Here is a 26,888-nt window from a genome sequence, read left to right on the forward strand (position 1 = left end):
CGGGGCCCGGAGGCCTCGCTGGGCCTGCGTCTGAGACCCAGAGTGGGAATCGGAGGTGCTGTGGAATTGCTGCAGCCTGATGGTGGAGGAGGGTATCATCGGGACCAAGCCCTTGGGCTATAGCGGTAGACATTGAGGCATCGGCGTTCACCCTACCTAGTGCTGAAGTCTGGCAGGTCACATGGAGACACGTTGCTGACCTGTGTGAGAAGACTGCCTGGCACCCCTTATAGCTGTGATCAGTAGAGGCACTCCTGTGCAACAACGTTGGGAGGTCTGCATCGCATAATACTCGCCACAACTATACCGGGGTGCATGCAGGAGATTGCCAATGGTGGGCCGCGCCTCTCTGCACCACACGCCGGAGGATATGGCACTGCCCGGACGCTGTTTAGGGTGAGGCCCCTGAGCTGTGCCAGACTTGTGTGACAGAACGCTGCAACTTCATGCCTAACAGGGCCCTGTTGCATCACCTGCATTGGGAGGTTCCCCAGCGGACTTGGCAGTGACTGCTGTACCCAGGCTTGAGAAATCCCAACTGGCTGAGGCTCCTGCTGACTGAGTCACGGATTCGGAGAGAGCACTGTGGATTGAGCCCCGGTGTTGATGTCCAGGTGAGTAGAAGGTGGGACAGGGAGCGGAGGAGGCCTGGGGGTTGTGTCGGGCCTAGCACCAGTGGGTGGCGCACCCTGTGCCCTAAGTAATCCCTGCTCTGCAGAGGATGCACATTGCCGAGAACACCGCACAAGACTGGTGAGGGACTCCACTAACTGGCTCAAGTTGCTGAGATCAGCTATTGTTGGCAGCGGGTGCCAGGGGCACGGTTGCCAGTTCGGGCCTAGGCACTTGGGTATGCAGCTTGATCTGCCATTACTCACTAGGGAACACTGAATCTGGTTGCCACTGTTAGATCAGAAGAGGCAACCGTGTGGTGCTGCCTTTCCTTGCACCCTGGTAGTATGCTTTTGGGTGTATGGGGACTATCCCTTAGTGGACTTGCTCTTCCCACAGCACAGCGCCGTCTGGTAGCTGCTGCTGCTGTTCCAAATAATCTGCTGCTGCTGGTTCCTCTGACCCAGAGGTCAGGTGTCCAAGGCCCTGCTTCCCCTGCAGGCTCCTGCCTGTGCCTCATCGTTGGTGGTCCAGTGGTAGAGAATCACTGCTCTGCTACTTGACTGCCTTTCTGTCCCTCTTTTCTGTTGTTCCTGTCCCTCTTTCTGTTCTTCTCCGTCTACCTTTGGCTATGTTCTTCTTTTTTTTTTTGCTTTGTTTGGCTTTGTCTTTCATGTGTTTTTGTACAGTTCCTTTTCCCCTATCCTCTCCCTCGTTGATGCTGCAATCCCCTGCAGCACGCCCCCTCCAGTGTCCTTTCCTGCATTTACTACCTCCCAGCTGTGCCGTCCCCCACAGCGCTATTTAATAGTGTCTGCTGTGTTGCCATGCGCAGCGGGTGTGCCACTGGTGTCCCGAATGCACGTTAAAGGCAAGGCCGTCTGCGCCATCCAATCATGGACCGTGTCCAGTGCCAGGGACCCTGCCTCCTGGACTACTACACCATTGTGATGCCAGCACCCTCCTCTCCGTCAACCCTGTATGCCATGCTGCCTGCCATCTAGCATCACCGAAGAATACCCTTGCACCCTTTACCTGCAAAAACTGAAAACACACCTTCTGCCAAATCAACACAACTGCGCCTCTCGCCGCCCAGCCGCCCAGCTGCGCACCCAAACGGTTCAACTGCATCCTCTTCAATGTGTGGTACCTCCACAAACATACCAGAGAAATCTGTGACCTCGTCGACGTCAACTCTTTAGACATCGACTTCTACACATAAACCTGGACCAACCTCTGCTCCAGACCAGACATCACCATCCCCGGCCGCTACAACATCACGCGCAAGGATCACCCCAACTTCCCAGGAGAAGGCATTGCCATCATCTACAAAAGCACACTCTGACTGACCATGCACTCTAATGACTCAACGGCGACCATAGCACACCTTCACTTCCAGATCCGGACCAAGCCCAACACCACCCTCAGCAGGCACCCTCATCTACAGACCCCGCGGCCCATGACCCCCCATTCACCGATGCTATTGTAGACCCCATTGTACCCCAGACTCACACATCCGCTGACTACACCCTCCTGGAGAACCTTGTTACATCAGACTCAAGCAGCTAGTCACCGCACCAACCCGCATAGCCATACACACGCTCAACCCCTTCTTCTCTGCCAGCAGGAACATTCAACTACAGCCACACCACCAAACTCACCTGGGCCATTCATCACTGTATACATCACGCCTTCACCATGCCCAACGTACACCACCGCCATCATTGCCCCCTCCCCGTCGCAAGTCCACAGAATAACTTTCCGTCAACTCCCTCAACACCCCCACTTCACCAACGCTTACAGACACCAATGCCGTAGCGCACAAGCTCCACCGATGGTTCTCTAACTCCGCAAACACCCTGGCACCCCTCAAGAAAATCCAGGCAAACAACACTTCAAGAAGGCCAACTGGTTCACTCCTGCCCTCCACTAGTCCAGATGCACCTGCAGATGTCTCGAGAAGAGATGTAGCCACAACATCAATGAACTCCTCAACACAGTCACCATTGCACCATGGGGCAAAGGTGCCTGTGTTTGCGCATGGCAGCCATTGTGTGCCAATGTAGGGGAAAAAGACAGGGGGGCTTATTCATGAGCCCCTTCTGACAGTTTAACCCCACTGGTGCGTCATTTTCTTTACGTACTTGCAGCGTGAATCTTGCACCACTTTGCGCTGTATTTACAAAGTGACACTTCTAGGCATATGTGTGACCTTGTGAAGCTCTGTGCCACAATATAACTGGGTCAGGTATGATGTATGCAGGGTGGGCGTTCCCACGCAACAAAGCCTTGTAGGAGTGACGCATTCAAATCTATCAGATTTCACTGCGACCATTCTAGGCTGCCACTGCTTCAGAACCTTACGTCTGCCTCATGGCAGGTGTAAGGGTGAGACGTGCCAAAGGGATAGGCTGGCCCCATGCATTGCTGGAGTTGCGTCATGCTTCTGACACAACTGCAACAATGCGTGACTTTAGCACTGACAGATACGTCAGGATTCCAATACGTATCTGTCCTTAATTGCGACATGGGGCACTGTACAGTGAAAACGGCGCATCCATGGTGTTGCAAGAAGGGCGCAGAGAAAAGTGTTGCAACGCTGTTTTGTTGCAGCGATGCAACACTTCTCAGTGTGAAGAGCCAAGTTTTTGAGGCCTTACGAAACAGTAGATGCGATTCTTGGCAAAAAAACGATAGAGGGAGAGTATTCCAGTCTTTAGAGGCAGGGACAGAAAACAATGACATCGCGACTTCTACCTTAATTTGACGATACTCGAGCCCTCTGAGCCGTTTCGTCCTTCATTTAACCGAGTGGCAGAAAGGTCTAATCAATGTGAATGGTTTGTAATGCTCCGGCAATAATATCCAGCTGAATAATGAAGCCATGACATTTCACGAAGACGTTACCACCCAGGCCAGTGCACATCACTAAATTTGCATCCGGGACTATGTTTCAGAATAATTGTATTCCCAGACCCCTAGGGGCTAACTGAACTGGAAGCTTCATAGGAAGCCTGTGACGATATAACAAATAAAGTCAACGAACCACTGCCGAGTATTTGCACATCAAACACCCCCACACCGATGTCTATTAAAATGGTCCTTTCGAGTCTGTCCCTTTATCTCAAATGTGCAATGGTCTCAGAATTGCGATTCGAACGTAAAAAAAGAGGAAAGTTAAAAATGCTCAATTTAAGGCTTTAAAAAGGAGTGAGTTTTTTCACGGCCTACAAAAGATATAACAGGGGCGAGATTCACTTTGATTGCTGTTGCTAAGCAACCAGTCTAATGGCCCTCAGACTGCGCAGTGCCCGGCCTTCTGATTGCAAGCTTTGACAGCGTTGGGGACTGTCAGCAGAAAGCGCTGGCTGCGGTTGAAGTAATTCTCCAGCTGACAAATGGAAATGTAGTTTAGTGCAGCCATGAGTTCAGCTTCAGTGTGATTTACACAAACTGAGACGAATAATGAATTATTGTAGGACAAGGAGTAATTCTGGCAACCGGCAACATCCATAGTGGCATAATAACTGCTCTGTATATCTGGGGAAAAACTGAAAATACCTAAAAGAATATGTTGCATGCTTGTTTACTCGAAAATTATTTATGTGACAACATATAAAAATTTGTTGCTGAAAAACACTTCATATTAATAAATTGCAGGTACAGCTGGCGGAGTTTTCATCTTTAACTTTCACTCATATGTGGCCTGTCAAATAAATTCTGAGTTCGACTTAATTGCAAATAATTTTGACAGCCCTTGGCATTACACAGTATTACACGCAAGTCTTTGAACGTAAGATGGGTTTGAAACACATTTGGGAAATTGTTTTTTTGTTCTGCATTTTTGTGTTCTTTGTACTATAATTAATTACACTTGGGTAGAGTGCAATGATCGGACTGACAATTATTTTACAACACCTCGACAGGAACTAGATCAAAGATAAAAATGGCATATTAATTCGAGAATGGTGAGAGTGCTAAAGAAATCCCAGTTACACATCAACAAATCATTAAACTCTGTGATCATTCACATGTTGTGTTTTACCATTATATCTATTTAGAAACACAAACGAGAGACATAGTCACACTGAACAAGACGCGTTTGAACAAGTTAAAATGATGACTCCAAATTGCAACAAGGACACTATTCTCACTTAACAAAAACTTTCATTTTTTTTTTTTTGCTAACAATGAAACATTGCTTATTAAGGGAAAAGCCTAAACATTTAAATGTAAATATGTCCCAGTAGGAAAAATGCCTCTTTTTCTAAAGTCAGCCCCATTTTTTCTGGACTGATGCTGCTGGATTTTTCACTGGACACCAGCACATGCTGAAATTGCTTACACTCCTGAATGGCATATTTAACTTACCTATAAGTCCCTAGTATTTGGTAGGCCCTACATGTCCATAGGGCAAGGTGCATGGTATTTAAAAAGTAGAACATGGGTACTTAATTTTTCTATCTCCTGACAGTGAAAAATCTCAAAGTGTTTTTTCACTGTAACAAGGCTGGCTCTCTCATAGAAAAACACTGGGTTACAATATAACACCTTATAATGCACAACTTCAGTTTGGGAATAGATAGAAAAATGATGCAAGGACTTATTTCAATGTAATTTAAAATTCACCTTAACGATCAAGTCAGATATAATATTACTGTTTTGAACATTACACTTTTATAGAGCTGTCGTTTTCCTACTTAAGTAAAATGAGCCTTTCTACCAGTGTCCAACGTCACCTGACTGTTAACGGCTCTCCTGTGGTGAGATGTATAATGCTTCCAGACTATATTCAAAGGGCTCTGACTGTGGGAGATGTTTTCCCCCTGATAGGATGCCATCGAGGTTGTGCCCAGGAACTTAATAACTTCAAAGGATGCCTATCTTGTCACAGGCAGATATAGCTCACACCTGTGCCTGACCCCCTCCATTGTCCTGCTAGTCAGTCAGGCACCAATACCAGTGGGAGAGGGGCTGCCCCAGAACTGGTTTTGAGTGAGCCCAAAGGAGGGATTGCCATTTGTTATAGCCACTTCTGTATAGGAGAAGAATGGTTCTGCCATGTTGGTTTTAGTTGGAGAGGGGCACTGTGAGATAATTTAAGTAAAAGACACAGGAAGTGCTGCAAAAGTGGGTAGGGTCAGCCATGGGAACATTTACCCCATTGGTTAGGGAGTGGCATGAGTTTCTTTCACCCACAGGCTGATACTCGGCATAAATGTGGCACCAGCAGTACTCTCTTCAGAACACTTCTGGACCTCTGAAAGACAGAAGAAAGACTGCACCGGTTTATGTGATCTTTGAGGAGACCCTCAAGAGCTACGCCTGCTCCCACTTTTACCCAGGACCGAAAAGTGGACTTCAAGGGTCAATTGGCTGACCTATTAGGCTACAGAGAGAAAAAAGCTGCAAGAAGCCCACCTTCCTGAAGAGTCCAGCTGATCAGTTCCAACTGGATATGCCTTGAACTCTTCTGGAGGTTTCCCCTGGAGTGAATATGGACCCCTAAGTAGTTTCCCTAAGGTCCTGTGGCCCATGGATAAGTGCCAGAGTGTATTGCTCTTGCCTAACCTTAAAAGCTGGGATTTATTTTTAAAAAAAAATATTCCTCCCTGGAGAACTGACAGAAGACTGGGACCTACTTGCAAGCCGATCTGCCCAGTGTACTTGGGCGGTTGAACTAACAACTCCCACTACATTCTTCTCCACAGTAGCAAATCTGATTCAGCTGGCCTAACATCAAGCAGCATCCGATGATGTTGAATCCACCCCAGCTAAAGCCTGCAGTCTTGCCCTGCTGAATGAATCCGACTACCAAAAAACAGACTAAGTCTGAAGGTAGAAATCTTCACTGGACCTGACGCCAGGTAGCGTCTTATTGACATTCACAGCTTCCTGGGCACAAAGTCTGGACTTTTTCTCCTCTGTGCTTTTCCTGTCTTCATCGATGGCTTCCTCACCCCCTTGTCCTTCACCAACTCTTCCTCGATGACCTCCTCTGAAGATCCAGCTTGCTGCCTTGCACCGCTGAGGTTTCTACCTTCTCAAAAAATGTCTAAGTCCAAAGGTAACACTTTGATCACGCATTAGACTATTAGTCAAATTGAAAATCCTGTTGGGCTTCTAAATCAAGAAAACTCAAGCAAACCACACACATAGATTTTCAGTCTCACTCAGTATATCATACTCAACCCTGATGACATCAAGGTTCAACACCTCACTATATGTTATTTTGTATAAAAAGAGATATTCCTTTATTCATATGTCCAATATCATTTAAAAAGATTTTTTTATATTTATATATAAAAACCAATTTAATATAAATGTCATAGGTCACAATAATTAAAATACATAAAACAATTACATATTCATCATTATCAATACCTTTCTAAGGAAGAGGAGGTGCTCTCTTCTACAACACAGTAGAATACAACCTGTTACACAAACATGTAAACATAGACAAGAAGAGGACAGTAGACCATTGCATGTGTCTTTTAAATCACCAACCTTTCTAGATCATTTGTTATATCACAGAGTACCATTCAATCGTTAATATCTATTGTGTTCTTCAAATGCACTCCAGATTTGGTGTTAATTATGCATCGATGGGATTGGGTGGATTACCCGTGTTCAAGGCCACCTTCTTCAAGATATATACATTTTCCCCATAGTCTAATTAAAAACACATTTACCTATATAAAACATAAAGAAAAATTAAGACTAATCTTCCTTCTTCCAAAAATATATATTGCTATTGTATATTACTATTTCTTTAAAGCATTTATTTCCTACATATTCAGTCTCAGCACCAGTGGTTTGATAATCTCATTCTTTTTTATAAATTCATAAGTTTATACTCCATTTTAGTATCTCTCTATATTATTAATAGGTGTTCCCATTTTCATGTATCGGGGTTTGTTAGACCCGGCTTCCTGGGAACCAGGGCACTCAGGGGTTACTGCGCTCCAATCGCATAAACTGGAGTGTTCCCCCACTGGTGTCCTGGGGCCTAAGTAATAGTGAACCCAAAACTGGATAACCAAGTACTCCTCTCGAGCACTTGACTCTCTCAGGGTAGTGAGACAGAGCAGTCCAAGGCTTACTCAAGGAGGTGGGGTGGGGTTAGACATCCAGAATACAGCGCACACTGTACTACCAGCTGATAATCTCAATGTCCAGTCAGTGCTTGAAAACACACAATTAGCATTGCATATTACAGACCATGTTTCACAGGGCTGCTCTCATTCGCTAGAACCTTGATACCACTCTTTGGATTGAAAGGATATAGTTTTGGCATATGATGGGAAGTCAAAGGTTCTTGATCAGCTCCATAACCCACACCCAAAGCAACATAAGTGTCCTCCCGTCCTGAGTGAGGACACTGCTCTAGTAGTGTCAGGGATTTGACAAACAGGTGCCTGATGTCTTGGCACAGTTTACTGGAGTTTCACTAGTCCAGTAGCCACTGCTAGCTGTAGGAGGGTAGTAGCTGGACAGAGTGCCAGTTCACCCTGATACCCCCAGAGATCACAAAAAGAAAGGTGGGGGGCCTGTTTCACTGGCCTCTATTCCCAGCTACTGCTTGTACAGGCTTCCATCGCACATGGGAGGAGCTTAGAGGGGATTTGATTACACCTTCAAGGACTGGAATCAAGCTTCCCTCTCTCTGGCTCCCTTGATGTGCTGCAAGCCTCCTTTCCACACCAGCTTCCTTGATGTGCCACAAGCTTCCTTTCCACACCAGCTTCCTTGATGTGCTGCAAGCTTCCTTTCAACACCAACTCCCTTGATGTGCTGTAAGCTTCCTTTCCACACCTTGGGCAGCTGTCTGCAATTTCCTTGTTCAAAAGCGCACGCTCCACAAGTCTCACAGAAATAGCTGTTGTTCTCCCATGCTGCTGATGCCCTGGATTCTCATTGAACTCTTGGCAGCAAACACCATCCATCATAGAGAAAACGTCCTTAAGTTCCAGACGCAGTGAACAGTGTCTTATCTCCTGCCTTCACACTGCAGGTCGCACCTGGCTATCTTCTTCGGACAGACCTGGTGTGGCCGCCTCTTCAGTCATAAACCAGTCTTGAACAACAGCTGACCACTCAGGCCAGACTTTTGTCACCTCTGATTGATAGGCTCATCCAATAAGAGAGTCTGTTACTTTTGCATACTGAATACACCTCCAATCAGGTATGTTCAATGCATGGCTAAAGCATGCACAGTTACCCTCCATGTTTCCTGGAACCAGCCTGTGCAAATCCCTCCAGACCAGGAGGCACTGACCAGTGGGGGAGGGTCCTGTTAGCAGAGTTAGTGCAGCTAAACCCAGATAAGAGCTGATCATCTACCCCAGCCCACCAGGCCTTTCCAAGGAAATGGGGAGGTGCACGGGGGAGCTGGGATATCCAGCAGAACAGCTCGCATTCCTCACACTGGCTCAGCTCGCCATTCTTTCCCAGTACACCCACGGGCTCCCAAACACAAGTCAGGTAGACAAAGGCATCAGGACCACAGGCATGGCAGACTGCACAGACTTGGTCAGGAGAGTGGCTAGGGACTCACCCCTCCTGACTATAGATTTATTGCTGCCACCACTGTCAGTCTACCACAGCCTGGATAGAGAGGGCAGTAGCCACTCTCTGAAAAATAGGGGTACACTAGGCATGCCCCCTTGACCTCAGAGCCAAGCTCTAGGGTCTCAATCCATGTAAACAGGCAGACACTCAATAAACATGTATGATTGTCATGCTCAATGAGGTAGGGGTCTAGAAACCATACAGTAGCTTTTGAGTGACTTGCCTGGAGATTAGCATAAGGCAGGGGAAGTACTTTCTCTAGAGACATGCAGGAGACTTCCTGTTCCAACAGGGTTGATAGCTAATTTGATATCCACAACCACACTTAACCATTTGCAACATAGTGCTTATGTTCTCTGTACAAATCACACATTCCTTCAACCTGAAAATGAAGGTATTGATAATCAGAGAGCTATTGGGGATATACTGAGGCTCATAAAGTCTCTCAGAGGGTATTAGACCTTACATTTTAATAAAGGTTCTAAACCCATGAAAAGAATAAAGAGCACTCACTGATTAATTTTAGGCTACACGAGCGATCTTCTCACGTTTCTATGTATTCGCGAGAGGTCTTGGTGCAGATCAGGGCATACAAATTCTCCCTACTTCCACGGATAGAGTAATTTCACAGATACACACACATACACGCATCATACGCTTGGGCCCATTTCACTAACATACGCTCGATTACTCTATCAGCATTGAACCTGCGGAGAGAAAACTCCTAAACACCCTGTATCTACACTGAGGTCGATAAGACCAGTTTGATATTATCCTGAGTCATGATCTAAACAACAATAATCAAAATAGAGTACTCAATAAACAACAAGAAATAACCACCAACACTGTATTTAAAATAATGGTATTTTATCTAAAATTAGTTCAAATGAAAGTCAATCAAAAGCAAAATCATTATTCTCATAATTACCTATTCTAGCTAAATGTCATGAATGGGTCAGGACAGGTCTCTCAGTAGAAGTCTCCCGAGTCGCCGTACTCACAGCATCGATCCTCACCAACGCAGGTTTGGGAAGAAGTGGCCTCAGACCCTCTCTAGGCTAACAATACTTATAGCAAATCTTACAAATTAAAGAAACATAAAATGTTCTGAAGATCCGCTGAACCGCTGAGCAGAGCGAGCAGGAAAGGATGTAGCATCGCTACATTTGGAAAATCTCCGCTCAGAAAAATCACAAAAATAAAAAGACGGAAGAAGGAAACTCGAGTTTTACAAATGTTTCTTTTGCGCTCACAGTTCCTCGGAACCACCACTGTAATCACAAAGTTCATTGTGGCTCCCTTGTCCTCCAAGGTTACTTGGGCGCTTGGACGCTTGCCTGGAGTCACTGTCATCACGGAAATTTTCAAAACTCCAGCAGAAGCCATGGTCAGGTGACTTTCAACCATGTTCAGCAAGGCCCTCTCATCAAAATCCGATCACTCGAGTACAGGCTGTAAACGGCAGCCATTTTATCATAGGCCAAAACAGACCATCTTAATTAAAAGAGACAAAAACAACGTTACCACAGCATAGTGATTAAACAGTGTTAACCCCACTAATACCCTTATGTGTATGTAATTAACTAGCCTTTTGCAACACAATAAAGCATTAGTACACGTTATTTCAGAAGCGTTTTTTGTGCTTTAAACAAACAGCACTCAGCAACATTCATTTAGTTAAACCTGCACATTTATTATTAAGCAACATATATGCGTCCCACGTGTAGTTTCTCTCATTAGTAAATGTTGATTAATTAAAACAAAACAAACTATTAATTAATTGTTTCAAATTAGTGTTTTTAAATTAAAACATATAAACGAAACTGGAGCTTAAAAACCCAATAGATTTTCAACAGAAAACTCTGCTCCAGCAGTCTCAGTTAGAACCAAACCTTTAGGGGTATCTGTAAATTAAGGGCGATATACAGTAATGACCGTTCATATTAGTTCACTATTTTTCATATACCTCCTTCTCCTATTAATGTTGAAGAACATGCGTCAGTTCCAAAATGTGGCAAGGATGTGGTGCGAGGTCTTATTGCGTCACCATAGAAGATTCTGTCAACAAGAGCTTGCGATGTGTTGTCCGGTGTTGGGGATGTGTCCCGCAGTTGAGGTGATGCTTCGGTTCCAAGGAGTTGCGAGGCTCTAATGCGGACTATGTCGTAGTCATCGAGGCTGTTGTCGATGAAAGATGCGAGGGCCTGCGATGAGGATGCATCGCGCAGCGTCGGTTCCAAAGGCGATGCGGGCTTTGGCAGAAATGTGAGTCTTTGCGACAGGCCCAATCCATGCAGCAGCGGAGACGCAACTGTTCTTCTTGGGCCTGCACCATGCAGCAGATGAGATGTGTTGGCTCCGCTGGCAAAGCACTTTAAGCCCACTTCCAAGGGTCCAGGACTGGGCTAGCAGCACTTGGCAGAGTAGACTCAAAGATGGCAGAGTCCAGGTGCAGACGCAAGGTTGTTGAAGCCTTCTGTCCTTGAGGCTCAAGCCCTTGGAGTCACTCTGGGGTTCTGGGTTCAAGCGATGTAGTTTCAGTCCTTCTTACCTAGGCAGGAGGGTAGCAGGCAGTAGGCCTTGCAATTGTGAAAAATTAGTTTAAGAGTTTTTCACTACCAACATTGGCCGTAGCAGGCACTGGGTGTTTCCCCAGTGGGACACCAGGGTGGGGGCTGGTTTTGGACCCCTGGGGTCTGTTTCTGTTACCGGGGGCAATTTAGTTTTGCAGCATAGCTGTAATCTCCGCCCCCTGTCACACAAACAGCAGTGTTTCAAGACGGAAGTGGTGCTTCCAACTAGCACCCCCCCGGGGGCTGGCCGAGCTGTTTGCCAAGACCGCTAAAACTTAAAACTACAGGCCTAACGTTTTAAATTCACTGCACCCTGCTCTGTGGATTGTTGAGGGCCTAACATAGGAATGACTAGGATAAAAAGGAAGGGTTAGTCCTGGGGAAAAAGTTTACTTTGACAGGTCGAAATGGCAGTTTAAAACTGTACACACACAGGCTGCAATGGCAGGCCTGAGACCTTTTTAAGTGCTACTTAAGTGGTTGGCACAATCAGTGCTGCAGGCCCATTGGTATCATTTAATTTACAGGCTTTGGATACAGGCGGTGCCCCTTTACCAAGGATTTACAGGTAAATATAATATGCCAATTGGTAATAGGTCAGTCTTACCATCATTTAAGGAGAGAGCACAAGCATGTTAGCACTGCTTATGTAACGCCAACAAAAATAAATTCAGCAACAAAAATAGTACGAGGAAGGCAACATTGTCTGGGGAAGACCCTGCAAAAAGGGCTAAGTCCATGATTTCTCATAGATGGGCAATCATTGTGTCAGTCAGATTTTCTTTATCCGCATTTGCAATAGCAATCAAAAAAGTACAATGTAAATAATTAAAAACTGTTGAAAATCGTTGGTCAATACGTAGGTAATAAAACATACGATCTGTATATATTTTTGTGTATTTTTATTCTCCGACCACCAACTACATCTCTCGCCAGCACTGCCAGGGTACAATAACAGTCTCCAACGAACCATTACCATGGAGACCACACTAACATTCCTGGCATGAGCTGACGGTCTTAAAGGTGTACGCAGATTATAACACATCCCATTTACATAACACAACAACACCTAAAAATATAATAAAAAAACAAGAAAGGAAACTTAGCAACATAATATACCCAAACAACAGTATGAAAACAGTATCTCATTGCATGATATAATCATCAAACCTTACAGTTACCCTTCTGCATCTCGATCAGAAGGGTTTCCACAACACATCAGGACAACTTTCATCTACATCATGAGCAGAGATGCTTGGGGCCCCTCCTGCGTACTTGACAAGCCTGGATATTCTCCACTTACCAACTGTGCTCACAGTCACAACATTCCTTTTTATAGCAATAATTGAGAAAGGGCCCAGGAAGCCAGATTTCCCCTTCCTCCCTTGCTTCATCTTCTTCACAGGGACGTGATACCTCACATTCCACTTCTTAGCTCTGACCGACTTCTTCACATCATATATCCATTTATACAGAAGTTGATAGGACCTAAGTCTGTCCCTCCTCAACTTAACATTATCTTTACTCATACTTCTGATAGGCAACCATACAGGATGCAACTTGGATTTAGCCATTCTGCCTCTTAAAACCTCAAAGGGAGACCCTTGTGTGACAAGATTGGGTGCACGGCCAATCAAGTCTCCGTTAACACGCTCTTAAAAGATACTCTAGTTTCTAGTGCTCTTCCTGCACAAATTGTGACCACAGTCTCCCAGACGATCCGGTAACCCTGTGGATACAAGGTAAAGAGGCTTCACTACACAACCAACATGGCAGTACGTCGCTATGCACATGACATCATCCCGTCATGTGCCTGTTGATAATGTGACGGCCGCTGTCGAGGCAGAAACCTCCCTGGTGAATTCCAAAAGTTGAAAGAGCCAAGCGCCAGCATACACCGCGTGAGCAGAGGCTCAAGCTATAAAACAGTGGAGGACCTCAGAGCCAAATGCGAGTATCCAGCGCTTGAGTTAAGGCTTGAGGCTCGAGCTGTAGGAAACAGCAAAAGATCCTTTGCTCCAACCCAAATTCCGAATTTGCTTCCCGGTAAGAGCGAAGGAGTATTGTTCACATTCCCATACTCACTGTTGCTGAATCCAATAGGCCATTTAAGTATAACTGTATCTTCCTTCTCTCTCTCTTTTTTATCTTTTCCGTGAGTCCAATAGGGGAATTGGTGGTGTGAGACGCCCGTCCCCATTCAGGCCCTTGTCGCCAGTAATAAAGTGTACCATCTGTGTATGTTTTTGTGGATTTTTATTCTCCAATTCAACACCACCAATTACATCTCTCTTTAGCACTGCCAGGGTACAATATCCGTCACCAACTAACCATTACCATGGAGACTGCCCTAACATTTCTGGCATTAGCTAACGTTCTAAAAGGTGTATGCAGATTATAACAGTAGGCTACAAATTCACCTATAAGAATAAAAAAGTCCCTTCTGAAAATCTAGATGGGCAACAACCTACATTACAATTATCTAAAAATAGCAAAATAAGAAACATCTGATAATAAGACACAGTTGGTTGTGAGTGAACTGTAAGGAGGCTCATCCTAATAGAACCTAACAAACAAATTCCTCAATTTTAGGGTCCACTATATTGGTAGAATAACATGAACGTTGTCAATAGTTTCACAATTTTTCAAGTATAGGTTGCTGTTGCACCATGGAGAAGCCACAATATCACTAACAAAGCCCTCAATTGATTAAGAAGAGGTAGGAGAAATTTCAGTGACACCAGAATTCTCACATGATGGTACAGCTAGAGCCCTTTTATAACAGTGATAGATAAAATGTCGGCAAAAATACCCCTTTATGTAAAGAATGGGCCAATGTTAGCCAGAATGTAACCAACAAAGCCCACAACATAAGATGGATGTCCACTTCGCTGCATGCCACAACCCATCTTAACCATTTGTCCAAGCACATACATATACCAAACAAGAGTGAGTAGCCTGTTTACCTAACAAGAGTTCCTATAAAGTCTCTAACATAAAGCAATAAGGGGTGAACTCTCAACCACCAACCTAATTCGTGACATGCTTTATCTTTGGGTTGCCACCCTGGAAGCTGAGTACCTCCAAGGTGTGCTTCGATGCCTGATTACAGCAGAGCTGGTTGTTTTTGAGTGAAGTGAAAAAAAGGTGCACGCGATTTAAAATTGACTCAAGGTCACCTACCAGAAAGGTATTTTAATATTGGGTACTTTGGGCAAGTATTTAAATCAGTGTTAGATACTTTTGAGATATCAAGTGTCTCATATACACCTTATTATGGTCAACAAGTTTCAGCCATTTATGCTAAGTCCCCTAGTGGCACAACATGGATTTTGTCAGGACCTTAGAAAAATATGCATGTGCACTACGACAAGCGCAAAGAGCCTGAATTCAACCTCACTGTTTTAAGAATCACCTTTTGTGATTAGTATCTGTAAGAAAATATCAATGAGAGAGACACTGTGGCTAGGTAAACACAACATTTGACACACAAGCATAACCCAAGCGGGGCGCATAATTGGTCATGCACTGTGTTCCAATCATGCTGGATCCTCCATCACAAATCACTATTTATCCACCGCATTCCAATCATGCCGAGGACACAACGTAGAAATCTTCCTACAGTGTTACAGTGGACATAAAATCTCTGCTTAGGAAGCCTTAAGCAACTATTGAAGAAGAAAATAATTAGTCAATGAAGGCAAAATGATAAGGAATCTTTCAAAATTAAGGCCCACAAGAAGCTAGCCATGAGAAGCTATGAATCTACAAACAGTCACCCTTATTTCGACCTTGCTCTTTCATGGGAGATAAAAATCCAGTTTATACACCTGTTCTTTGGCCTATTAGACGTAGGAGAGGTACGGATATAAAAGACAAAGGGCGTGCTGTACAAACACCAGCAATACTGATATTCTAATTGTGATTCTCTCCGAATCGCAGTTAGGAAATCAGTATTCCTAATGTATGAGTTTCATTAGCGATTCGCAGTGGGTTGCAAATAGACCTACCTCAGGCATATTAATGAGGTAGGTCACAATTTGCGACCAAATACGAATCGCAAACCATCACAGGGATCATTGCCTACTGAGGTCAGAAGGCCATCATGTCTGAGATTCCTTTTTAATAAAGCAATCTTTTTTTTTTTTAATTCAGACTGTTTTCTTTAAAGGAAAATAAGATGCGTTTAAAAAGAAAAAATGTAACTTTGCTGATTCATTATTAGGTCGAGCCTAGGCAGCGTTTGAACTTTGTGCTCGCACTATGATGTCAACAGAGGCACCCCGTGTAATAAGTGTGCTGTTGATGAAGCATTTCCATCCACCATTGTAGTGATGAAATCATGCATCTCGCTTTTTGTCTGCTGCTAACACAACTAAACAGAAAAAGGGTATGGCCCAGTACATTGAATTTTATGTCAAGACCGGAGGCTCCTATTATGCTTACTTATCTTGCATTTTATTCAACAGCAGCCAAGATAAGTGAGAAAACTACAGTTCCCAGGGGCACAGGTAAACAAACTGGCCAATGGGAACACAGAAAAAACGAGAGTTAGAAACCAATCATGAGCTAACTGTCCATAAAACGTCACATCTGACTGCGCAGCTTCCTCTTTTCTTGCTGCTCGCAGTCAGATAAGTGACTTCCTTGACTTCTTTAACACTTGTGCAAAAACGTTATCTTGGTTTATGTGGTAATGCTAATTTTATTCTGTATTTTATTGGTAGCGCACTCGCTTTCTTAAGCGCTGTTTCCCTTTGCCTACCGCGGTCCCGCTTTCAGCTCCCCCCCCCCGCGGGTTCTGTCCAGTGGTTTAGGCCGGCGCGCTCTTCCCGCTCCGTCTTCCCTGAGCGCTCGCGCCTACCGTTAACGGTCTCCTCACGCGCGTTGTTGGTTTCCTTGCCCCTTCAGCGCTCCTGACTCCAGCGCTACTCGCGTTTGGTTTTTTCTTGCCACTTCAGCGCTTCTGGCACCAGCGCTACCGCTCCTTCACTCTCGACTGCCTTTCTGAGCTTCGGTCACGCTCGAAGGCTGAGTCACGCCCCCAGGGAGTGTTCTTTTTTCCATTGTGTCTCTCCCACTGCCTGCCTGTTAACCCTTTATTGCCTTGCACATCTTGACTTCTGTATTATGGAGATAGACAGCTGCCCTGAGCATGTTCAGCTCAATGAGGAAGGCGAAGCCTTCAAACATGATTTAAATAAATGTATTAATTCCTCAGTGGAGAATGCTGTGGAGGCATCCATGAGGCGCATGTCGAAGGACATGGAGAATTCCATGTTAAGTCTCTTGTCCGAAGCTCTGGCCCAGTCTGCGGGGGATAGCAGATCTAAAAAGGTGGTTTCCTCTGTTTCTTCTCATGCTTCAAAAACTGCGTCATTGTCGACTGGCGGGGTTTCCTCGCGCTTGAATGAGGACCTAGTTCCTCCCAGGCCTCCTTCTAAGGAGGGGACTTTAGGTATCGATGGCAAACGTAAACATAAGTCTAAGCATGCAGAGTTACCCCAAAAATTGGTTATTTCCACCATTTTGGACACTGATGACGACATGGCTGACGCAGATGATCTCTTTGAACTTTTTGATGTTTCTGACCCTCCCTCTCCTCTCTTCAAAAAATCTAAATCTGATTCTTTTGCTTTGAGCCAGTGGTAGACTCCGAGGGCGTCCCTATGTTTGATCCCTCGTCTATACGTCATCCCAACCCCACTGAATGGTTGCCTGCCTTCCATGTGGGAGATTACATTTCCGCCAGACTGCGCCTCCCGTTGGATACTTCAGTCAGGTCGAGGTTGAAATCAGAATGAACCAAACCCTCCTTGCCCGAAAAGGTTACCATGGTCCCTGCTATCGACCAACCCTTACTTACCTTCTTCTCCAAGTTTGGTAAGGACCCCCGTAAAGGAGTGGACAAAGCCTGGCCCACTTGTCAGGATAAACTCCTCGACGTGGTGGGTCCTTTGGCGCGCATTTTTAATATGGCCGAGGCTGCTCGCTTAGAAAGCTCTGAATTGTCAGCAGAGGATGTCTCTTTGTGGGTCCAACGCACCTTTTGTCTGCTTGGGAACGCCAATGCCGCCATCACTCATGAACGCTGCAAAGGCCTTCTGATCAAGTTAGGCCACAAGTTGGCCAACTTAGCCCCTCAGGATCCGGGCAGTAAAGCAAATGGTCTTCTCTTCGGAGAATCTCTAATTAAAGATCTCAGCAGATTTGTGTCCAACTTCGTGTCTCTAGACAAGGTGCAGCAATCTATAAAAAAGGTTTTTTCGCCCCAGGTTCTTGGACTGGCCGGCAGAGGCAGGGGTCGCTCTTCCGGCCGTCCCTATCACAACCAAGGCTCCAGGGGATCCTCCTCTTCCACCCAAGACTACAAGCCTCAATTCTACCCTCAGCGGGGTAGGGGATTCTGAGGTCGAGGCCAGAAGAGTTATTGCAACAACAACTTCAACCAACAAGGTATGTCCTTTGCCCCTTCCCCCTGTGGGAGGCCGCTTAAAACTGTTTCTTCCAAAATGGCAAACAATCATCACAGATCCTTGGGTGCTAAATACCGTTCAAGGCTATCTTATAGAACTTTATTCACTGCCTTCCCAAACTATGTTCCCCCCTCCTCTAGTTTTTTCAGAAGACAAGGCTTTTCTCATTTCGTCGGAGATCCACGCCCTTCTCCAGAAACAAGCCATTCAAATCGCTCCTTTCGATCCTACAGGTTTCCTAAGTTCCATTTTTCTCGTTCGGAAAAAGAACAAAAAGCTGCGTCCAGTGATCAACCTGAAATGGTTCAACCAGTTTGTGGTATACCGCCGCTTCAAAATGGAGACCATTCTACATTTAAGGGATACCCTTCATTCAAACGATTGGATGGTGCAATTGGACTTACAAGACGCTTACCTCACTGTTCCCATTCATCCTTCTCATTCCAAATTCCTACAATTCCAGTGGTCTGGCGTGACCTATCGTTTCACCTCTCTTCCTTTCGGCCTCTCCTCAGCACCCTGGTGCTTCACAAAACTCTTAAAACTAGTGGTGGCGTTCCTACGATCCCTCGGGATCAGACTGATCATTTATTTGGACGACATTTTGATCATGAATTCAGACAAACAACTCGTTCTGTCTCAACTTGGCACCACTCAATCCTTACTTTTGGATCTGGGTTTCCTCCTCAATCTCGAGAAATCCATGCTTGTCCCGTCTCAGAACATCGAGTTCTTGGGTTTTCTAGTGGATTCCGCGGCTGCCTCTCTTCTTCTTCCTCAGTCAAAGGTCTCGACAATCAAGATGGAGATTTCTTCCGGCCTTCGGACATCTCTCATCTCTCTAAGATCGCTTGCGAGAATAGTCGATCTCCTTTCTGTGTCCATTCAAGCCATCTTTCCGGGCCCCCTGCATTATCGGGCTCTTCAACGCCTAAAAATCAGACACCTTCGCCAGGGCTTGGCTTACGCCGACCTTATCGTCTTGGATCAAGAATCACGAACTTCAATGGTAGATCGACCATTTAGATGCGTGGAACAGGCGCACTATCTTCGCTTCGGCCCCAGATCTTGTATTAGAATCAGATGCAAGCCTGTAGGGTTGGGGCCCGCTGTGGTCCAATATTGACTGGCGGTACATGGTCTCGAGAGGAGTCAAAATTGCACATCAATTGTTTAGAGATGTAGAGACAGTTAGCTCATGATTGATTTCTAACTCACGTTTTTTCTGTGTTCCCATTGGCCAGTTTGTTTACCTATGCCCCTGGGAACTATAGTTTTCTCACTTATCTTGGCTACTGTTGAATAAAATGCAAGATAAGTAAGCATAATACTCGCCTCCTTGTCTTTAATAAAATTAAGACTTTCTGTCATAACAACTAGGAAAATCTACATTAAGCATGACTCCTCCAGCGTACTACGCCCAATGTGCGTGATGATGTCACTTGTTGCGGCTTCATGGGATATGTAGTTCTGGGACTGCCGACACCATCCAGGGAGAGATTGTTTTGGATTCTCGAAAGGCTTCTTTCAAATACTCCATATCCTTCACTCACTGATTATATTCAAAGGACGCGCTCACTTGCAGTGCTTGTGCAAAATACAAATGTAACAATTTAGCAGTTTAACACCATCCATTGCATTATCTGCTAAGATGATCTAAATTTGCAATATCAAGAGCTTTCCAACAACATTATTATTATCAATCGTATCCTATTATTACACCGTTCGTAATCTTTCAGTTTTGACTTGCACCTCTCTGTTTCAGAGCATTCCATTTAACTTTGATTTGGCCTCTATGTGTTGCCTCCTTATTGCCTTTCATGTAGTGTCCTCGGTTATGGTAAGTTCAGCTTGCTGTGGCTTTTGCACAGTCATTTAATTACAGGGAAAATTAAAAAAAATGTGAATATTTGAAACCATCACTGATAAATGACAGCTTTTAAATTGTGAATCACCAATAAATGTTTTAGGGGCATATTTACAAGGCAGCGATAGAAAACTATCGCCACAATTGCGGCCGTTTTCGGCCGAAAAGAGGCGATAATTTTATCGCCCAATTAGCAAGGTCACGCTAACGCGTGAAACCTTGCATTAGTGCCCAAATTCTTAACGCCCAGATTTGCATCTCTAATAAGATGCAAAGTGGGCATTCCTGATCTGACATGATAGGAGAAATGTCGCTAAGCGACATTTCTCCTATCATCAAGCCCCACGCTATGAAGCATAGCGGCAGGAAAAGTAGCTATTACCCCTGTTATCGCTACTTTCCTTACGCCTGCTTCAGGACTAACTTAGCCATGATATCCTATGGAAGGTGGATATCATGGCTAAGTTTGTGGGGCCCTATCAACAAGCTAACGCCACATTTCGTGAGATTATGGCTGGGTTTCCAGCGATAATCTCACGTTAAGCAGTTAGCGCAAGGATTTTTATCGCTTTTGAGATAAGCGTTGCTAATAGCATGCTATCTCAGCAATAAAAATCCACGCTAGCCGGCGATAATTATCCTACCGCTAAGTGCGCTTAGCGACAATTATCGCCGGTTGTTGCTGATATGCCCCATTGTATTATATACATTTTAGTGTTTGGCAGGCCCCACGCCCAGATGGTTGGCCATGTATGTACAGCAAGGGCAGTGCTTAGCGGCACATACTGATGTGCAAGCAGTAGTATATTGGCATTTATGCTGCACTTTTGTACCTCTTCTAAGCCCTAAGCGCTTTCGGAATCGACAAGTAAAAAGCTCCTGTGTCTTGCATGATTAAAAGAATATTGAGTGAGATGAGGCCTATAAGTGGCCACAGTCGGGAGTCTGACTTTTGGATGAGTGCGCCATTCATGTTGCCACAGGCATGTTGCAGTGCTTTATGAATGACGTGAGGCTCAAAAGAGAGTGGTTGATTGGGTCACTGTCTGTATAAACAGACCATTGAAATGTTTGTTTCAGGGAACAGTCAGATCTTTATTTTCACCAAGGTTACATCAAATTGAAATTTTCGCTTGCCCAGAACATTGCTTTTGTACATATATTTCACGGCACAACTATGCCTGAATTAGAGGAGCTAGGCATCTACACAATTTGTGCAAGATGTTCTATTTCACTTTTCCAGTAGGTATCTTACCAAAAGTTATTTTGTTGGGATATATATCTGATACAGCTTTTACCACTTTGCATCCTGTCAATCAATAAACTCTTGCCTGCCTAAGTGCAGCAGTGGGCTCATGCTTCTTTCAACTTCTCATATTTGGGCTTTACCTTATTTGCGCCATATAGTTACTTCCTGAAATTTACCAAAAGGCTACATAGTATCACAAATCAGCACTAGCCAGTGTTTGGACAATTATCATCTATTTAGAACGCTGGTAAGCTATGACAGTGAGACTTTATCTCATCCGCTCACTCTCCTCACTGGTCCATTGCTTGTCAGTGCTTCCCAGTTCAGTCCAACTTGCTTCACTCTTTTTTTAATGTTTTTATTTAGTCTTTTAGATTGAGAATCAGACAGCTGCACAGTGCTACTGGGCCTCTTTTATCTCTTTCTGGCTCTCCCACACACTTTGGTGCATATTATCAAGCAGCAGTGATAATTATCGCTGACCGCTCTTAGTGCGCGTATTCCTATCGCCGGCCATCGCTGGAACTTATCGCCATGTTAGCGCTGTATTAACAACGCTCAGCGCTATGGCGATAAATATTCCAGTGATAGCGGGGATATCGCTGTTTTCCATGAAACATCGCTGGTTTTCCAGCGATGTTCCATGGAAAACGGCGATATACCTGATGATAGGCCTGTGGTCTTGGCCACGCAATCCACCCCCCATGTCAGGTATGCCTTAGTCTGGAATTTAACAGGCGTTAAATTCCAGTATTAAGGCCCAGTTAGCGCAGAAAAGAGCAGCGCTAAACCAGACGGGGCTTCGTTGTAAATACAGCAAAGCACCGTTAGTGATATTTTATAATGTAATTGTAAGGGGCACGACTACCTTGCATCTCATTAGCAATACGAGGCTAGGCGATAGGAAACCGTGCACTAAGGCAAGGAAACACGCGCTAGCGCGTCCTTGTTAATAAAGCGATAAAATTATCGCCGCTTTTCGCCCAAAAACGGACGCTAAAGCAGCGATAATGTTATCGCCAGCCCTTGATAATATGCCCCTTTAGTCTTTTATTTTACTTTATTGTTCTAAAATCCCAGCCAGCCTTGTCGGGACGCCCAAAAAGTCAAAATGGCTGCCAATGCATCACAGCACATGCAAACAAGGATTGGCTGAGCCGTTAGGTTGGTACACACCTTCAAAATGTGAAACCTCTTGGCTTTCGCAATGCTGATTATATTTGTGGTGCTAGAATAATGTATTTTTATTAATAAACTTGGAAGGCAAACCTTAGTAGTTCTCACATTGTTATGATTGGGCTGAACAAAACCTGTCATTACAAACACTCGTCTCCATGAACAGAATTCCATTGTAGAGCCAAAGTTAAACGGATAAAATTAACAAATTATTTTTGCAATTTAGCTCAAATTACAGCTTCGCTGTACAGATTTAGAAACGTCTGCCCACAGTCTGAAACTAATTTAATCCTGTTGCGTATAAACAAAATGAGGTGAATCACCTTGAATTCATATAACATATACAATTTACAGGATCAAAACCGTCAAATACGATTAAAAAAGAAATATGCGTCCCTGTGCAAACCGAAACTCTCTCAGATAGAATTGCAACAATTTGATTGTTATCCTGGTTTAATTACTATTCTGCCCACAAATCCCTATCCCTTGGACGTTTGCCTGGTAAAGAAACGAAAACATCAGAATGCTGAGGCAAGCATTTTCTGACTATGCAGACACACCTGAAGCAGTTCTGAATCGCATACGACTCAAGATCATTTTAAGATCCCTGCAAAAATGTTTTTAGCAGATATTAACGAGAAGAAATGACGACATTTCTCCTCGTTGCGCCTCTCCTGGGAATCTCTATCTTGTTGGCTCATTTCCCAGGTCTAGCAGGTCTGGTAAATCTGTGAATGCATCAAAAACTGTGGTAGTTGCGTTTGCAGTACAGAGTAAGGCAACACAGTGATTTGCTCAGTGTTGCCTTACTCCAGATTTATGGAGACACTTAGGGCCATGCAAAGTGTCCTTATGTGGCTTCATTAATCTTACTTAAGGTTTGCATCACGCATGCAAGCGTGATGCAAGCGGCTCATAAATAGGCTCCAAAGTGTGCCTATCGGATGGGCCAACAGTCCACAGTCAGACATGGATAGCTTGTTTTGCCTACAGAGCTGATCCAAAGCACTCTTAGAGATAGGGCCTATACGTGTTTCATGCAGCTCTCCAGCAAAGCACTGTACATCAGGCTCCTAAACTAATGGCAGTCCCTACATGACACTAATAGTGTGTTTGACAGTACAGGGCCCCTAATTCGTCTCTTAGTGTCCCTCCAACTCTGACAGCTTAAGGGGAGGGGCTGCCACTGACCCCGATGGGCTGGTGAACTGGGTCCTTGTAATGCATTAGTTGTTTATGGACATTTTCTGTAAGTCTGCAGAGAAAAAGAACACTATTAGGGAATACAATGAAGGTTTGTAGGCTGTGAGCTTTTATGTACAGTAAAAAAAAACAGAGAAATAGAACAATAAAAATAATGGACAAATACAGACAGAAACATATTGGAAAAGCAAACTATCATGGGAGCGAAATATTAAAAAGTAAGGATGAAAGAAAAATAATCACTAGACAGAAGAAAGAAAGAACAAGAGGAAAAGGGGAATGGTAAAAAGAAAGAAGGAGACATGAAAGGAAAGAAGAAAAAGTGAAAAATAGGCTGGAAGGGTGAATGGAAGCAGTGGCGGCTCGCATAGGGCGTGCTGCGGGGTGGTGAGGCGGGGCGGGGGGTAGTAAACTTGGACATATGACGGAACGGAGGAACGTAAAAATTACTTTCCTCCTGAAGAAATAAAAACCTTCTAAGGGGTTCACTGATACACCTGGTCCTTTAAACCAACAAAGAAGAGATTGGCACGGAAGCTGTAATATCAAAGGAACATATTTAATAACCTCACATGAGGGAGACTGCGTCATACAGTACCCTCAGGCCACTGTAGGAGACAGTCTAAGGAGTACAGAGAACAGGGGCCTTTTAAACCCACACAGGGGCTCAAAAGGAGGCGGTAAAGTACACATGAGAAGAGTTACACACATATATGGTCATACAGAAAATGCACAGTCAACAAGTAGGAGGAGTAATGAGTTGCTGACATCAGTTAGAACAGCCTGACAGTTACACACTAGGAGCAGGTGCATTCTGGCAGCTACAGGTCTTTCTGAGCATGTGCAAGGCTCTGGAAGAGGTAGACTGCACATGGTGAGCACATGGCTAACTTAAAATGGCTGCCAGGAACAAAATGGCTTTTAGCTCATGCTAACAACAATTCCTGCAATCTTTAACATACGGTCCTTTTAGCATGAGCTAAAGACATCCCTATGATCTAGAAGGAACATAGAAAATATTTTGCACATTTGGGTGCCAATTACGATCCGGCAAAAACCGGGTACGAACCGTCGGACGGAGGCTTTTTTCCGTCCGACTCGTACCCGGTCGTAAAACTTTACAAACATGCAAGTACGATTCGCACGGAAACACCATTTCCGTACGAGTCGTACAAAACACCGACCGACGAAAAGATACATACAAATGGGATCCGGGGTAAGAGCCGACGTGACGTCGGGACGCTCTCAGGCCGAGTTTCACGAACCAGGAAGTACGATTCGAACCGACAGCAGTCCGGACGGCAATATTTTTACGGCACCCAAAAAGTGCCGGAAAAGCGAAGTACGGCGCAAAACGACCAGAGTAGGTGGCCCGGTAAGCGCCGTACCCCCCCCAGCCCCCGCATGTACGCGCCGTACCCCCCCAGCCCCCGCATGTACGCGCCGTACCCCCCGTGTATGTACACCCGAGTACGTGTCGAACCCCCCGTGTATGTACACCCGAGTACGTGTCGAACCCCCCCGTGTATGTACACCCGAGTATGTGTCGAACTGTACGTGTCGAATCCCCCGTGTATGTACACCCGAGTACGTGTCGAACCCCCCCGTGTATGTACACCCGAGTACGTGTCGGACTGTACGTGTCGAACCCCCCCGTGTATGTACACCCGAATACGTGTCGAACCCCCCGTGTATGTACACCCGAGTACGTGTCGAACTGTACGTGTCGAACCCCCCGTGTATGTACACCCGAGTACTTGTCGAACTGTACGTGTCGAACCCCCCCGTGTATGTACACCCGAGTACGTGTCGAACTGTACGTGTCGAACCCCCCGTGTATGTACACCCGTGTACGTTCGAGTCGTACCCCCACCCGTGTATGTACGGTGCGTACATGCGGGGGCTGGGTACGGCGCGTACATGCGGGGGCCGGGGGGGGTACGGCGCGTACATGCGGGGGCTGGGGGGGTACGGCGCGTACATGCGGGGGCTGGGGGGGGTACGGCGTGTACATGCGGGGGCTGGGGGGGGTACGGCGCGTACCGGGCATCTGTTTGGACGTCTCCATGGTTGCTATTGGAGTTCGGTGCGGACGGTCTTTTAACCATACGGTTGTACAATCGGACGCCCGGGACGGATCGTGATTCCCCGGTCGGACTTCGCTTTTCACGTTTGTACGGTAAATCGTCCGAGGACGTGTCGGACACTTTTTCCGACCCGAGGACGTGTGGGGTATTATTCCCAATGCGACTCGTATGGGCTTTTTACCATGCGAATCGTGATTGCCAGTTTGTACGGCACTTGTACGATTCGTACGGTAAAAAGACCGGATACTAGTCGTACGGGAATTTTTTTTACCGGATCGTAATTGGCACCTTAGTAAGTATATATAAAAAAGTTTTTTGTTTCCTATTTTCATAGAAATATATAAAGTACTATTGCATATATTTTCATATACATTTTTACCAGATTTCTAACACATCACGATGACAGAAGAAGCCCAATTTATAACATCGCAGAAAGGAAAATTCCTATTGTGTTACATGGGTTACACATACACCCAAGAAAAGCAGACGGAACGAAAAGTGAACTGGAAGTGTTCTAAATATTATTCTAACAAATGCTACGGACGAGCAACAACAAGAGAAACAACTGTACTATATACAAGAGAGCATAACCATCCACCCAATCTCTCTGAAATAGAAGTCAGATCAACCCTTGAAAATATAAAAGAATTAAGCACTGGTTCACAAACTGCTACAAGTGTAATCCTAAAAGAACTATTACCTAGAGTGCCCAAAGAAGCAAGAGGCCAATTACCATCAATTGCTTCTATAAAAAGAACAATTGCTAGGACCAAAAAATCAACCACAACAACAATACCATCCCCTAAAACTTTTCAAGATATCATCATTCCACCAGAATTAACTATCACCCACAATAATGAACCTTTTATTTTTTTTGATAACAAAAGTACAGAAAAAAGAATCATAATGTTTGCTACTGCAAACAATATAACTAAACTCCAACAATGCCAAACATGGATGATGGATGGCACCTTTACAATATGCCCAAAACCATTCTACCAGCTTTACACAATACACGGTCAATATCACAACACTCCCATACCTTTAATCTATGCACTATTACCTAACAAACAA

This window comes from Triturus cristatus, chromosome 6 (genome assembly GCF_964204655.1).
Source record: "Triturus cristatus chromosome 6, aTriCri1.1, whole genome shotgun sequence".
In the NCBI taxonomy this organism is placed as follows: domain Eukaryota; kingdom Metazoa; phylum Chordata; class Amphibia; order Caudata; family Salamandridae; genus Triturus; species Triturus cristatus.